Raw genomic sequence first — 7500 nt, forward strand, 5'->3', positions numbered from 1 at the left:
ATTATTATTAATTCCCCCATGCATCATACAGAAAAACGCGGACTGTATAAGAGAGGTGCAGAAGCCTCTCACGTCACGTGCACAGGGCAGCGCGTGCAGGGAGGAAGATTGCGTCCCTCCACCCCGACCCCCCCCCCCCCCCCCCCCCACACACACACACACCCATCCACCCATCCCATCCCCCACTCCACCTCTTCCCCCACCTTCCCCCATGCATCGTATTGAAGACGAGGACTTTATATAAGAGAGAGAGAGAGAGGGACACGCGATCCAGATCCATCAGCCACAGCTGTCTGCCTGCCCACCGCCCCTCAGAGCGATAGGGATGTGATCCGTGACAAGGTGAGGATTGGAATTGGTGTAGAGTGTGAAGGTAGTTAACACAGCCTGTGGTGTATATATATATATATATATATATATATATATATATATATATATATATATATATATATGTGTGTGTGTGTGTGATAGTCAGTCGTGTCCGAACCAGAACAGCAGAGGAGGCAACTGCTGTTCCGACTATTTGGGCTTGAATTTGATTATAGTGGAGAGTGTCTTGCCCAAGTTACATTCCCCACTCTCTCGGCCAAGAGGGTTTTAGGACAGTCGGCGTTGGGATGGTTCCCAAAGGCCAACTAGCCCACAAGGCTGCAGCACTAAGAGCCAGTGCAATTTTGCCTCCTAGTTTGAGTCATAGTCCTTCACAAAAGACTAAGCTGTAAATGGTTTCCCACTGACTGGAGAAACCATTGATAATACAGCTCTCACTTTGCTTTGGCCCAAATGTAAACTACTACAGCGTGTGGTAAGGGACAACAATAATATTCATAAAGCAGTGTGCAAGTGTGTGTTGAAAACTCAGTTGAGTACGGATGGTAAACCAGTGTACTACACTGTGTCACAGTCAGCAGAATACAGTGGGGACGGTGTGTCATAGTTACCACGGCGTGGTAAGGACGGTACAGTTCAGTTCAGTTCAGTAGCTCAAGGAGGCGTCACTGAGTTCGGACAAATCCATATACGCTACACCACATCTGCCAAGCAGATGCCTGACCAGCAGCGTAACCCAACGCGCTTTGTCAGGCCTTGAGAGAGGAAAAAAAATAAAATTAAAAATTAAAAAATTAAATAAATTAAAATAGAATAAATAAATAAATAAATAAATAACATAATTATAAAAAAATGAAAATAAAATAAATAAATAGATAAATAAATAAATGTAGTTGTGGTGGAACATAGGTTGTCTGCTACGTATCACGTAGCAGACAACCTATGTTCCACCACAACTACATTTATTTATTTATCTATTTATTTATTTATTTGGGCTCGTCTGGTCCGCTGTTGTCAGTGTTGGGGGTGTGCAGGGAGCATTGTTGTTTTTTCCAAGAGGGGGGCTGAAGGAAGTAGGTTCGGTGATGTGGACAACTGGAGAGGGTAGGGAACAATCCGCGTCTGGTGTTTCCACTGTCGGATGTGTAGGTAATGCACAGTGTGTCATCGCACAGTGAGGTAAGGACAGTAAGCTGTGTTCAGTTCAGTGTTGTTAACATACAACGCAGAAAGGCAAGTGCTGTCAGCACTGTGCATTGTGTCATAGACAGCACAGTAAGGCGAGTCCGTTAACTCACTCAGTACGGCCAGTCCTCTCTTCTCCTCTACACAGACCCCTCGGATGTCCAGTGGGTGTCTGAATGACCCAACCTTTAGCTTCCGTCGTTAGAACTGTGGTATTCTTTGTCAACATTCACCTCTTCAGTATAAGAGCCTTCCGCTTCCAATATTTTGATGATGGTAATTGGGGCGAAACGCTGTTAGCGTCGTCTCTTTCGCCGTTCGTATGGAGAGAGTTAAACAATGTTTCATTGTCAGCCCAGTCAGGTAAGGAAAATTGGCGATGTACAATAATGTAAGAAACAGTAAGCAATGTTGCACGTGTGAATACTGCTGTGTTTGTAATGTGTGTCTGCAACGTGAGGTTACTGCTGTGTATACAGTCTGTCTGAGCCAGACAGAAATTACTGTTGTTTGTCCAGTCTGTGTCATCAGTGTGGTGTGTATAGTATGTTTCATCTGCTACATGATATTACTGGTGTGTGTATAGTCTGTGTCATCTCCCCTGTGACATTACTGCGGTGTGTATAGTATGTGTCATGTGCCACATGATATTACTGATGTTTGCACAGTCTGTGTCATCTCCCCTATGACATCAATGTGGTGTGTATAGTATGTGTCATCTGCCACATGATATTACTGATGTGTGCACAGTCTGTGTCATCTCCCCTATGACATCAATGCTGTGTGTATAGTATGTGTCATCTGCCACACGATATTACTGATGTGTGCACAGTCTGTGTCATCTCCCCTATGACATCAGTGCGGTGTGTATAGTATGTGTCATGTGCCACATGATATTGCTGATGTGTGCATAGTCTGTGTCATCTCCCCTGTGACATTACTGCGGTGTGTATAGTATGTGTCATGTGCCACATGATATTGCTGATGTGTGCATAGTCTGTGTCATCCCCTGTGACATTATTGCGGTGTGTATAGTATGTGTCATCTGCCACATGATATTACTGATGTGTGCACAGTCTGTGTCATCTCCCCTGACATCAGTGCGGTGTGTATAGTATGTGTCATCTGCCACATGATATTACTGATGTGTGCACAGTCTGTGTCATCTCCCCTGTGACATCAGTGCGGTGTGTATAGTCTGTGCCATCTGCCACAACGGGATTTCAAACAGGACAGAACATGTTCCAAGATGCTGACTCAGTGAAGACCACTACACCGTCAATATGTTGTTAATTGATTGGTCCTGATAGGAGATAGCGAGGCGTGCTGCATGCAACAGATAAATGTATATGTATATATTTATATTTATGTACAGGCTATCAGAGTAGATTTCTTCCATAGAATTTGTCAGAGGACAACACTTTTTTTTGCCATGGGTTCTTTTTCCAGTGCGCCAAGGGCGTGCTGCACACGGGACCTCGGTTTATCGTCGCATCCGCACGACCAGACGCTCAGTTTGATATATCCAGTCAAACGTGGGAGAAAAGGGGGAGAGCGGGATTCGAACCCTAGACCTTCCCGGACTCTCTGTATTATTGGCAGATGAGTGTTTTAACCCTTTCACCGCCAAAGCTCGCATTTATGCACAGGCGTGGTAGAGGACCCATGTCACTGAAAGGTGACCATTCATTGGTCTGTTATCCACGAACCTACTGCTCTTTTAATGTTCGGTGGTAGGATAGGCCATATTTTCTATACATCGCAGGGGGGGGGGGGGGGGGGGGGGGGGAATCCCCAGCTGTTCTTAGCCATTGTCTTTTCTGTGTTTATACCACAAGGGAATTCTGTACTCTAAATTGACTGGCGGTGAAAGGGTTAACCATTCTGCCACACTGCGATCTCCCATACTCTAAATTGACTGGCGGTGAAAGGTTAACCTTTGTGCCACACTGCAATCTCGCGTACTCTAAATTGACTGGCGGTGAAAGGGTTAACCATTCTGCCACACTGCGATCTCCCGTACTCTAAATTGACTGGCGGTGAAAGGGTTAACCATTCTGCCACACTGCGATCTCCCGTACTCTAAATTGACTGGCGGTGAAAGGGTTAACCATTCTGCCACACTGCGATCTCCCGGCATTCCCACGGGGGGAAGACCAAAGATATAACTAGCCTCTGAAAGATTGAAAGCATGATTATTAAGCGTGTCCAGTCATGATATCGTCCGTATATCAGCAGTTCCAAGTATCAGTATCAGTATCAGTAGCTCAAGGAGGCGTCACTGCGTTCGGCCAAATCCATATACGCTACACCACATCTGCCAAGCAGATGCATGCCTGACCAGCAGCGTAACCCAACGCGCTTAGTCAGGCCTTGAGAAAAAATAAATAAATAGATAAATAAAATAAAGTAAGTCAATAAAATTTAACAGATAAATAAAAATAACAATGATAATAATATTTATAATGCGCAAAATCTTGATGAAATCAACTCTAAGCGCACCTAAAAAACCCATAAAACAAAAACACAAAAAAAAAAGTTCAAGTAAACCCACACCGGTTAAGCCCTCCACTCGGACTTAATGTGGTCAATCAAGGATTATTTCAGCTCTGTCCAAAAAAAAATGGTGTAATGTCAGGACGGGCAAGACGGAGGTTGAGAGACGGTAACACCATCACTATAGAGCTCTCTTGGTCCGTATTTGTAATGGACACCTGCTGCAGAGTTTTGACAGAACGCTTTGTTATTTCCAATAAGGAAAAAAAAATCATGTGTAGTGCACGAGAATCATAATCATGACAGAAAAGACAGAAAATGTTCAAAGGCTAGGTAAACGTAAACGTCACAAACAACAATCACAACCTTACACATGTCAGTAGAAAGAGAATTGGCATGTGTTCATATTATGATTTAAACACAGACGTATGAGTAGCACTAAACTGTTTATTAACATTTTAAATGAGTACAGAGTATAACACACACACACACACACACACACACACACACACACACACACCAATTGGGTTTTAAGTTAAGATTGATTACTCATTAAATTTTAAGAATTAAATTGATTGGGGTAAATAAATCTTTCTTTTTTTTTCTTTTTTTTTAACTGTACCTTCAGAGCTAATAATCGAAATACCCATGGATACTTATGTATATCATAGCACTTGCTCAACATCCAACATCATCCAATATGTATGATCAGTGGTTTCTCCATTGCAGTGGGAAGTCTTTTTTTTTCTTTTCTTTTTTTTAGTGAAGGACAATGGCTCTCGAACTAGGAGGCAAGACTGCGCTGGCTCTTAGTGCTGCAGCCTAGGGGGGAGGGGGGTGGTGGGTGTGGGTGGGGGGCTAGCTGTCCTTGGAGGAACCATCCCCAACGCCGACTGTCCTAAAACCCTCTTGGCCGAGAGAGTGGGGGTATACATGTAAGTTGGGGCAAGACACTCTCCACAATAATCCAGTTCTAGGCCCAGATGGTCGGGGCAGCAGTTAACTGCCTCGTGTTCTGTTCTGATGGTCGTTGTCAGACTCGGTTGACTTTTCTCTCTCATACATGATGCATGATCCAGCACTGTCGTAAGCCCCTCTGTCTGCAAGGTGCTGATGGTATTGGGAGATGGTGAGTCAGGTGGCCAGGAGCCAGTCACAACCCGGTGTTCAGGTAGATCACAAACACTTATTATTACCGTGACAGCTGTCGCCTGCTTCAGGGCTCGTTCCCCACTGAAGCCTCCTTCGTTATTGGCGGCCCAGGTATTGATCACTTCCTTCTGTGTGTGTGTGTGTGTGTAGTGTCTGTGGTGTGTGTGTAGTGTGTGCTTGGGGTGGGGTGGGGGGGACGTGTGCATGTGTGCCTCTCTCTCTTCGCTCTCTGCCTCTCTCTGTCTCTACCTGTCTCTCTACCTTCCGCCCACCTCTCTCTCTCTCTCTCTCTCTCTTTGCTCTCTCAGGCGGGTTTTAGAGCAGAACACAGTACAACTGACCACGTGTTCACATTGCATGCCATGGTACAAAAGCAGTTACTTAGACACAGAAAATAATATGTCGCGTTTATTGATTTAAAAAAAGCTTTTGATAGTGTTTCCAGGAGTAAATTATGGGTAATTTAAAAAAAAAAAAAAAGAATGGCTTACATGGTAAAATACTGCAGGCTCTGAAAAGTATGTACGAAATAGTTAAAACAAAATGTTCTCCATTACTTTTTTCTTTATTTATTAACGAATTGACCTCTGATGTGCTTGCGGGTGGCATGGATGGCATCCAGCTTTCTCCTGATTTTGTCCAGCTCTTGATCTTACTTTTTGCTGATGATGTAGCTCTGCTATCTGATACCCCAGTAGGTCTTCAAACTCAGCTGAATATATTGTATGACACAGCAAAGCGACTTGATTTAATTGTCAATTTAGAAAAAATGTAATGTGGTGGTGTTTAGAAATGGTGGCTACTTTCCTTGGTGCGAACGAGAGATGGTTCTATGGAAATGAACTTTTGAAAATTGTGAATGTATATAAGTACTTAGGTATCTTTTTGTCAACCCGCCTTAGTTATACAGCAACATTAGAAGATCTTGCAAGTCGTCCCAGAAAAGGAGTCGTTGCTATCATAAGAACACTTTGGGCGATTGGAGAACATTCCCCTGGTATCTTTTTTAAAATGTTTGACTGTCAGATACAACCTGTGTTGACATATGGAGCTGAAATATGGGGAGTTACAAAAAATCTTGAATTAATCGAAGGTGTACATGTTTTCGCTTTAAAAAAAAGTTTTTAGGCGTACATTCAAAAGCTCCTAGACATTTGGTTTATGGTGAAACTGGTAGGTTTCCACTCTATGTGATAACTTATGTTAAATGTATTAAGTTTTGGTTACGTCTACTAAAATTAAGCAATGATCGATTCCCCAAGAAAGCATATAATATGTTACTACCCATGTCCTTCTCCATGGTTATGCTACACAACAACAACAACAACACACACACACACACACGCACAACACACACACACACACACACACACACACGCGCGCGCGCGCGCACACACACGCACACACACACTCACGTTGCATGTAAACACGTGAGAAAAAAAAACAAACAAGCAAACAAAATACCGGAAATGAATTAAACGGCCTGACCGCCATTTACGTGCTGTGAACAAGGAGCACAGCAATGGACAAGTTCTCTGACCGGGGCCATAAACAACGCGATATGATTGGATCTGTTCTGTGTGCACTGAACAGCAGACATCACGTCTCAAAGCTGGCTGATGCTGATGGAGGCCCTGCTTATATCCCTGTCGGTAGAGCTTCGAACGCGCAGCCCATGTGATTGGAGTTCGTAATCACTGACACCAAACATAAAAAAAAATAAATAAATAAAAAGCTGGCATTTTCGCTGCCCATCTTAATGTGTGTACTCATTCTGATCGTGTCAGTTTGTCAGACAATCCCCCCCCCCCCTCCCTCTCCACCCTCCTGCCCACTGGCATATTAATTACATGTTCTCATTCTGGTGGTGTCCATGTGTTAGGTAGGTCCCACCCCCACCCCCGTTCTGCCCCCCTCCTCATTCCTCCTCCTCTTCCAACTCACTGCCCCCCCCCCCGGCTGCTGTTGATGGAGGCCCTGCTTATATCCCTGTCGGTAGAACTTCGAACGCGCAGCCCATGTGATTGGAGTTCGTAATCACTGACACCAAACATATAAAAAGAAGAAGAAGAAATAAGAAAAGAAAGAAGAAAAAAAAAACCACCACATTTTCGCTGCTTTTTTTGGATGTGTTCCCGTTCTGGTGCTGACAGTGTGTCCGGTTCCCCCCCCCCCCCCCCCCCCCGATCCCCCTCCACGCTCCCCACCCCCTCACCCCCACCCCTTTCTCCATCCCTGCTTCCCCTCCCCCCCCACTTCCCCCAACCTCCCAACTGTCATTTTTCTAGTGTGTGTGTGTGTGTCGACGTTGAATCCGACCGTAAAAAAAAAAAGATG

The 7500-nt window shown here is 44.4% G+C and overlaps 1 protein-coding gene across 3 annotated transcripts in view; it reads left to right on the forward strand.

Annotated features, from left to right (window-relative positions):
• The window catches only part of LOC143275985 (mechanosensory protein 2-like), a 64037-nt gene that overhangs the window by 23115 nt on the left and 33422 nt on the right, over nt 1–7500 (forward strand). The window contains exon 1 of one of the 3 annotated variants that reach the window (XM_076580349.1): nt 271–342. The exons of the other annotated variants lie outside the window; for them this stretch is intronic. The gene's annotated coding sequence lies outside the window, so the exon portion shown is untranslated. Of the gene's footprint in view, nt 1–270; nt 343–7500 lie in introns of those variants that run through there. 3 annotated transcript variants of the gene reach the window in all.

This window comes from Babylonia areolata, chromosome 31 (genome assembly GCF_041734735.1).
Source record: "Babylonia areolata isolate BAREFJ2019XMU chromosome 31, ASM4173473v1, whole genome shotgun sequence".
In the NCBI taxonomy this organism is placed as follows: domain Eukaryota; kingdom Metazoa; phylum Mollusca; class Gastropoda; order Neogastropoda; family Buccinidae; genus Babylonia; species Babylonia areolata.